Below are 7,792 nucleotides of genomic sequence, written 5' to 3'. Positions count from 1 at the left end.
AAAAAAAAAAAAAAAAAAAACTCTGTTTAGGACATACCGGAAGAACAACTAAACAAAGAACAGAAACAAAGTTAAAAATTGTAATCATTAAGAAAAAACTAACAGTTACATGAAACAACCTAAATGACAGGATTACATTTAAATCACAGTTTCTTTTCAAGAAAAATAGATCTTTTCCCAAAATTTATCACAAAGATCTATGCTATTCCTTATCTACATGGGAACAATATTTTTTTCATAAGCAATCCATAGGTCAGGAGATAATTATGGGGAGGTCTTAATGATGATCTTGTTAAGTATGAGCATGAATATCCTCTGTGCATCCCCTAAGTATGGGGAGAAAACCCTCTTCCAGACTCCTTGAGTTTCTCTTACTGTAAAAAGTAATTAGGGTTGACTTTCCACAAACAGAAAGACAAGAGGAGGTTTTCAGAGACTCATTTTATAACTGACCTTGGGAAAAGATCTTAATCATGTAAAATCTCTGGGGTCTGGCTGGGTTTGGATGGTTTATTCATTTTGTCTCTTGTTGAGCACTCGTTATGAGCGCTGGTCACAGAGCTGGGCATTCCCCGTCAGAAGTACTGAATAGTCATATTCTATTCTATCAGCTTCTCCCTAGTACTTACTGGCAGTCATTTCAGTGATTATTCACTACCTAAGTCAGCCCTTAAACTGATATGGAGACTGGGAAAACCTAAGAGCATCGAGAGTCAATGTAAGGGAAACAACTGAGTTTAGGGTAACCTGACTCGAAATAAAGGTGCAAAAATAAATCAAGGAAATGAAAGCGGCCGGATGACATGCTGTAACAGTGCAGGCAGCCCTACATCTCACAGTTCCATTCCTTCATTACTGCCTTGTTACTGATTAACAGCTACACTCCAGCTTCCCTGCCTTGGAGGCTGCAAAAGATGGAGAAAGAAAGAAGAAAATAAGGCCGGGTGTGGTGGCTCACGCCTGTGATCCCAGCACTTTGGGAGGCTGAAGAGGGCAGATCATGAGGTCAGGAAATCGAGACCAGCCTAATCAACATGGTGAAACCCCATCTCTATTAAAAATACAAAATATTAGCCGGGCGTGGCCACACACCTGTAGTCCCAGCTACTCAGGAGGTTGAGGCAGAAGAATCGCTTGAACCCAGGAGGCGGAGGTTGCAGTGAGCCGAGATTGCGCCATTGCACTCCGGCCTGGGCAACAGAGCGAGACTCTGTCTCAATTAAAAAAAAAAGAAAAAGAAAAGAAGGAAGAAAATAAGACCAAAGTGGTTCAAAGTGGTTCAGAGAAGTATTGTGGGAAAAAGTTCTAAGTGCATAGCCACGTGTTCAGCGCAGCTCACAACTCCCTCCCTCACTTCTAACTGACAAGCCACAGGGACAGGATTATCTTTCTCTACCCTCTCTCCTCACATACTTCCCGTTGTTCTTGTCTGTCTCCTTTTCCCATTTAAGCCTTGGGAGATGGAAGAACAAAGAAAAGTTGAATGAGAAGACGAGTGCCAAGGGAGCCCTCCCGAGTGCACTCCTGGGTACAGCCTCAGAATGTTGTGATTCTTTGGTTGCTACTTTTGAAAAAGATAACCCAATCTCAAGCGTGGTATTAGAGAATTATAGAATGATTTTGAACACATCTGTCCAGGCCAGAGAAATGCTGTCAAGAGAGGAAAAGACAAGAGTTCTCACTTAATCACAAAAAATACTTTTAAAATGTGGGTGGTCCAGTGCTTTTCTATGAAAAGACATTTCAAATTCTAAAGAGTCAAATAAAAGTATTATTGATGATTATTTACTATGACCATCCATCATCAGCTTCAGATAGGTAAGTTATGATATATACTTTTTTTATGAGCTGTATTGCAGTTAGAATTCATTAGCATCTCTTATAATCAACGTGAACAGTATATTTTAACCGCTTTACAGGATGTGGAGCCACATTTTCCCATTTTAAATAATTAGAAAGGTTTTAGTTGTATCGTGGTTTGTATGTATAGTTTGTCCTGTCTGTGCTTAATTTGCTGTCAAGCTGGTAAAATACGAAGCTTCAAATTACAACCCTGCTCCTACGGGAAATATAATCCAATTATGACTATCCAAGAGGAATCCTGTACACATTCAACTATAGGATATTCAGCCAAAGAAAATGATGGGACTCCTGTTGTTCAAGTCATTTAAATCCAATTTGTGGGATGTGTTGGTCATTATTCTATATAGAGAGTCCATCTGCACAGAGACAGGATAAAGCCTGAAGTTCTTCTGCGCTGCAGTTTCTGTAGTTCAAGCTGCATAATTACAATCGTCGGAGGACTGACATTGGACATTCACAACCATTTCATTGCCTCAAGAAAGTACCATTTTTCACAATTTACATGAAAACTCTGCACAGGGAAGAATCCATCTAATTGGAACATTTTTCAGCAGCATTTAAATATCAGGCCAGCTGGATCTCCACAGCCCATGTGAATTTAATCAGCACATTCTTCCCAGAACCTATATTCTATAATCATTGAAGGCTTGAGCGACATCTGTCACCCAAATCTGGTTGCCGTCATTCCTCTTCGTTAGCGCCACACATCTAGAAATGAACCATTCCGTGGTCCCCTCAAAGGCATTCATTTAGCAAAAGGGGGTGTAAGAGAAACAAACCTTTGAAATGAAATGCCTCACCAACACCATCTCGCTTGTTCTTCTCTAATCTTCCCATTTCCCACAAGGAATACTCTTTCAAGGCTGATCCAGGACTTACATGTTACCAGTTATGCTGTCAACCGATAACGAAGTCCTTACCAAACACACCTCCAAATATCAAGTTCCTTTTCAGTAAAAGATAACAGCATCACCAAATAACAGTGTCCCTCCTTCACTCGGTTCCCTTCCCTGCACCACTGTGATCCATGAACCTAGCTTTTCATTCTTTTTTTCTTTTTTTTTTTGAGACAGAGTCTTGCTCTTTTGCCCAGGCTGGAGTGCAGTGGCATGATCTCAGCTCACTGCAACTTCAGCCTCCCAGGTTCAACCTACTCTCCTGCCCTCAGCCTCCTGAGTTGCTGGGATTACAGACGCACGTCACCACACCCAGTTAATTTTTGTATTTTTAGTAGAGACGAGGTTTCACCATGTTGGCCAGGCTGGTCTCGAACTCCTGACCTTGTGATCTGCCTGCCTCGGACTCCCAAAGTGCTGGGATTACAGGTGTGAGCCACCGCGCCTGGCCGAACGTAGCTTTTATTCTTCAAACAAAACAAGCGACTCGGAACCCAAGCCTCTCTTCTCGTCAAACTTGGCATCTAATAAAAAATACTGTGAAGACCACAATATGTCAGAAAAGCAAAGAGACATCAACCCTAAAGACCCCTGAGGCTCTGCAAATCTTGTTGAGGGGATGGAAAATATGCACAAAAACTAACAGTAGAAGCGTTTCTAAAATAACACAGTTATTTCAGAAGTTACTTGTGGTTTGACAGAGACTACTACATAGGTGCTGAGGAAGTTCAAGTAACATCACCTCGACCTTATTTTCCAAAGTATGTTCTCACACAAATGAAATAATAGATGTAGATGTGCTAAGTGCCCTGACTGCTATAGAGTAGGCATGCAATAAATGCTTAGTGGAAGAAAAGCCTGAAAAATAAATTAATGGAGTTGAGGAAATTAAAGAGGGCTGCAGTATGTAAGATGAACAAGACCTGACAAAGATCTGAAGCAACTACTTACAGGCAAATTTATCTAACAAACGATTCCAGATATGGAAACACTAGTTCTCAAAGCAGTGGATGCACCAAAACCTGACAAGACCATTTTTTTTTTTTCCCTGATTAGTTTATGGGGAAAAAAATCATCAAAGAAGGACATTTTCGAGGTGTTTGCCACTATAAACTTAAGTATGAAGCTGCACTAGGGGAAGGAATTTTAGGGATTTGGAGAATAGAATAACAACAACAACAACAACAAAATTGTGTTTTTTTCCTCTTTCTCGATTAGTTTGAAAAATGTCTTTCCTCTTAAATAAACAGACATCAGCTAATGAGGGGAGGGGCTAAAAAATGGAAAATGGTAAACTTTGGTCTTTATTATTCTGCCAATGCTGACTAGCTTGTTCAAAATTTTATGTTTTAAAATCTCTGGACGGCACAGTGTATTTGAATTAGCTTGGTGTACCGTAGTTTGTCTTCTCCTAAAGATAATTATATAAAATTTATTTAGATTATTTGTAGTTTTAGTACTTATGGAAGTGTCTGCATTTTCGATTAAGAGCTAAACATGCAAATTAAAAGTACTGCACAGTGAAGCTTCAATCGAGCCCTCACTGGTTGGGGCACATAAACACTAATATCAAATAATGGTTTTGTCATGTGATCCACCCCCCAGCACATACAAATATAGAACACGACCATAAAAAGTAACGAACCATGCCCTCTGCTAAGTAACTTATGACAGCAGATCCAGACTGGAATGCCAGCTGGAATGACCTTCTCCTTGCCTTCAATTTTCGCATATACAGCTTTGTACAGATGATAGAAGCTATGTCCAGCAAAGAGGATCTAAGTGAAGGCTGCTGAAACAATGAACAAGTAGCAAATCCAAGTAAAAGGTCAAAATAGGTTTGGCTTTTAAAAAGATTTTGTTGAGTGACACGGTGACCTCTTTCTCAATTACTTTTTGATTCAGGTCATGAGAGAAAAACTTGCAATGCTTACAACTTTTTATATCAGATTGATGGTGGCTAAGCAAGCAAATATTTAACCTCACAGTGGAAAATGATATATCACTGATATTTTATTAAAAACACAAAGTGATCTCAGTATTTAACTAAAATGGAGAATAAAAAATTCCCTAGTCAAATATTAGTACACACACAGTTTTATCGTTTAGGTAGCATTTGCCATCAAGGCAGTCTGGAATTCTAACGAACTTAGTATGTAACAGTTGATCAAACAAAGGATATTATCCTTCTTTATTAACCTTTACCCCCGGATAATCTCCCGAATCCCCAGGCTGTGATAACTACCTCACTTCCTTTGGGCAGCCATTCATTATCTAATTCATGTCTTATACAAAGAGAGATGAGCTAATGTGCCTTATCAGATTAAAAAAAAAAAAAAAGGTCACCATGAGTGATGTTCCAACAGGACAGGATCTTAGCAAATCCCTTCTGCCTCCACAGTCCTGGGCTTCTAAATACCTATAAAGCTACCAACTCATAGTCACAGCTCACAGGCTCACCCACAGCTTTATGTTGCTAAAGCAAACAGTCTGGGCAGAAGAATGACAGAATTACTCTCTTTTCTGATTACCTCCCTCTCTGCATCCTGATAAACTAATGATTAGCTTTCCTGTTGGGATTCAGCCCCGACTGGGTAGCTTCAGGCTGTCAACTCAAGCAGACCCTGATGATATCACACAAACCCCTGCCTCACCTTCCTTCCCTGGTGTTTTATTGTGTGTTAACCAGAATCTACATCCAGCACGGGCAGCAGCCCTCACCCGCTAGCCACCATGTAATGACCAAGGTAATTCTCTTGCCATTGGAAGGCCCCTAGGAAAAGGAAAAAGTCTTCTTTTTGCCTCACTTCTCCACCTTCTGCTACTCAGAAAGTTGCTGTTTACATAAAAGCAATCTTGTAAGTATCAGAATGCAACTGGTTTTTACCTATACTACATAAATTATATCTAAGCAGATATTTTAGTTGAACTTAAAACTAATATGCTTCTCCAGAAATTAAAAGCATATATTGCCTTTGGGTGCTTTTGACTTGGTGGTGAAGAGAACTAACCCATTCAGCACTATCAACTGTAGCAGAAACTTACGCATATTTATGAAGTGAGACTACCGAGGTAATTTGGAAAAGGCCATAAAGTGAGTCACTGGTTTAGATTCGAAGGTGCTACTCCTTCCTGAAACTGTCAATCCAGACCACTGGGAAATACCATGGCTAAACGCAAACATAACTGAACGTGATACAAAGAATGAAACTTTTTTACCTTTTACTTCTCTTGTAGTTTTTTTCTGTTTCCAAGATCAATGAAACAGATATTTAAAAATCCATTAAAAATCCTTGCTGTGCACATATAATTAACAGTAGATACTCAACAGAATATTTTCTTGATGCCTTTGTATTAAGAAAAACCCAACTTCATAGCAATATTTCAGAAAAGACATTTCATTTTACATTAGGGCCAGAATTACTTTATTGCATTATGTTATCTGTCATATGGCCCTTGACAACAGAACTTAGCAGCACTAATCATGGCCAAATCTTTCAGGAAGATTCAGCAATTCTGATTGAGCAATGCTATGACATTTTCTGGGCATGGACTTAAGAAACACTTGGGAGTTTGGCTCTGTGCTCCTTCGTTTGCTTTTCCTTTGCAATTTCTAGACCTGCCACCAGCACCAAGTAATTTACCCAAGGTATGCTCTGAGATCAGTCACATGACTACTTTGTTTGGCATTTTAAAATACTGTACAGTAACTTGACACCTTATAGTTTGGTAAAACATTTTACAGGCAAAAAGGATAAACTCACTGTAATTAAAAGAAATTTTGAAATATTACATACATACATAGATACATATATTTACACTCAAGTGTAATAAAAATTCAGCTGTTAGATTTCAAAGTTTTTCTTGTCTTTCCCTGGACGGCTAGAGAAATGGGGTATTAGTCTGGGAAATCCCTATGAGTTTTTGGAAAGATAATACATTTCCACAGAGAGAGAGAGCTCATTTTAGCCAAACCAAGTGACTCATTCTGGTGGACTGGCCACATGCTCACCAAATCTGTTACTTCTTCCTTCCAGGCATAGAGGTCGGTTAAATTCCCCAGTCTCCTTTGCAGCTAGGAATGACCAGAAGGCTGAATGAAGGTGAGGTGCCATAGGCCATTTCCAAGCCCAGCCCATAAAACATTCCTGCATTCTTTTCCAATTCAATGGCTGAGGACTTAGAGGAGTTGGGTGCCCCAAGATGGAAGCCTGGTCCTTGAACGACCATGTGGAAGACTGGCAACCAAAAACACAGGAGCAGATCTTATGTGAGCAAGAAAAAAAAATCTCCTCTCTTAAGCCTTTGAGATTTGGGGCCTTTTTGCTAAAGCAGTTGGACAACACTGACTAATAATGAACTTTGCTAGTCAGTCACACAACCCTGGCCTGCCTTTTCTCATTTAATCCTCACAATAATCCTTTGAGGTAGGAATGATAAAGTTATCCCTATTTTAAAGACAAGAAAACACGGGCTGAGAAAGTTTAACTGCCTTCCCCCATGTGGGTAACTTGACAAGTTGTTTTGGTTAGAGTTGGTCAGTGGATTACCAAGTTAATTCTCCAGTTGACACCGAGAAAAAGATAGAAGATTCACAAACTTAGAAGACACAGATGAATTTGTTTTTCTTGCTAATGAGTAGAAAATGTGAAATTCAAATCCAAGTAGGCCCAAGTCCAAAGTTTCTACTCTTGACCACCCTCACAAATTAATATGTTTTATTAAAATCCCGAACATATTTACGCTCACTAATAATCTGGATCTCTCGTGCATCTAAATAATTAGCTTAAGTCCTAAGATCACTGCCGCTAGGCTTTTTTGCTTAATGTGAACAAATTATTAACAAATTCGATGACTGCTCCATGCCGTAGAAAATCCTTATTGAGAAAGTGCTGAGCGAAGGACTGTGTTGGGCATGTGTATTCACTCGAGAGGGAGGAATGGCCAAGAGGGGTCGCTAACCCTCCTTCTCCTTCTAGTTTTTCAGATTCTATAAACAATAAAAGGAAAGAGAATCAGTTTTAGACACCTGC

At 39.5% G+C, this 7,792-nt stretch overlaps 1 protein-coding gene across 2 annotated transcripts in view; it reads right to left on the bottom strand.

Annotated features, from left to right (window-relative positions):
- The window catches only part of CAP2 (CAP, adenylate cyclase-associated protein, 2 (yeast)), a 169,075-nt gene that overhangs the window by 79,846 nt on the left and 81,437 nt on the right, over positions 1–7,792 (bottom strand). The gene's annotated exons all lie outside the window — the stretch shown is intronic.

Source organism: Colobus angolensis, unplaced genomic scaffold, assembly GCF_000951035.1.
Source record: "Colobus angolensis palliatus isolate OR3802 unplaced genomic scaffold, Cang.pa_1.0 Scaffold6, whole genome shotgun sequence".
Taxonomy (NCBI): Eukaryota; Metazoa; Chordata; class Mammalia; order Primates; family Cercopithecidae; genus Colobus; species Colobus angolensis.
This window is presented reverse-complemented; position numbering and strand designations above follow the sequence as displayed.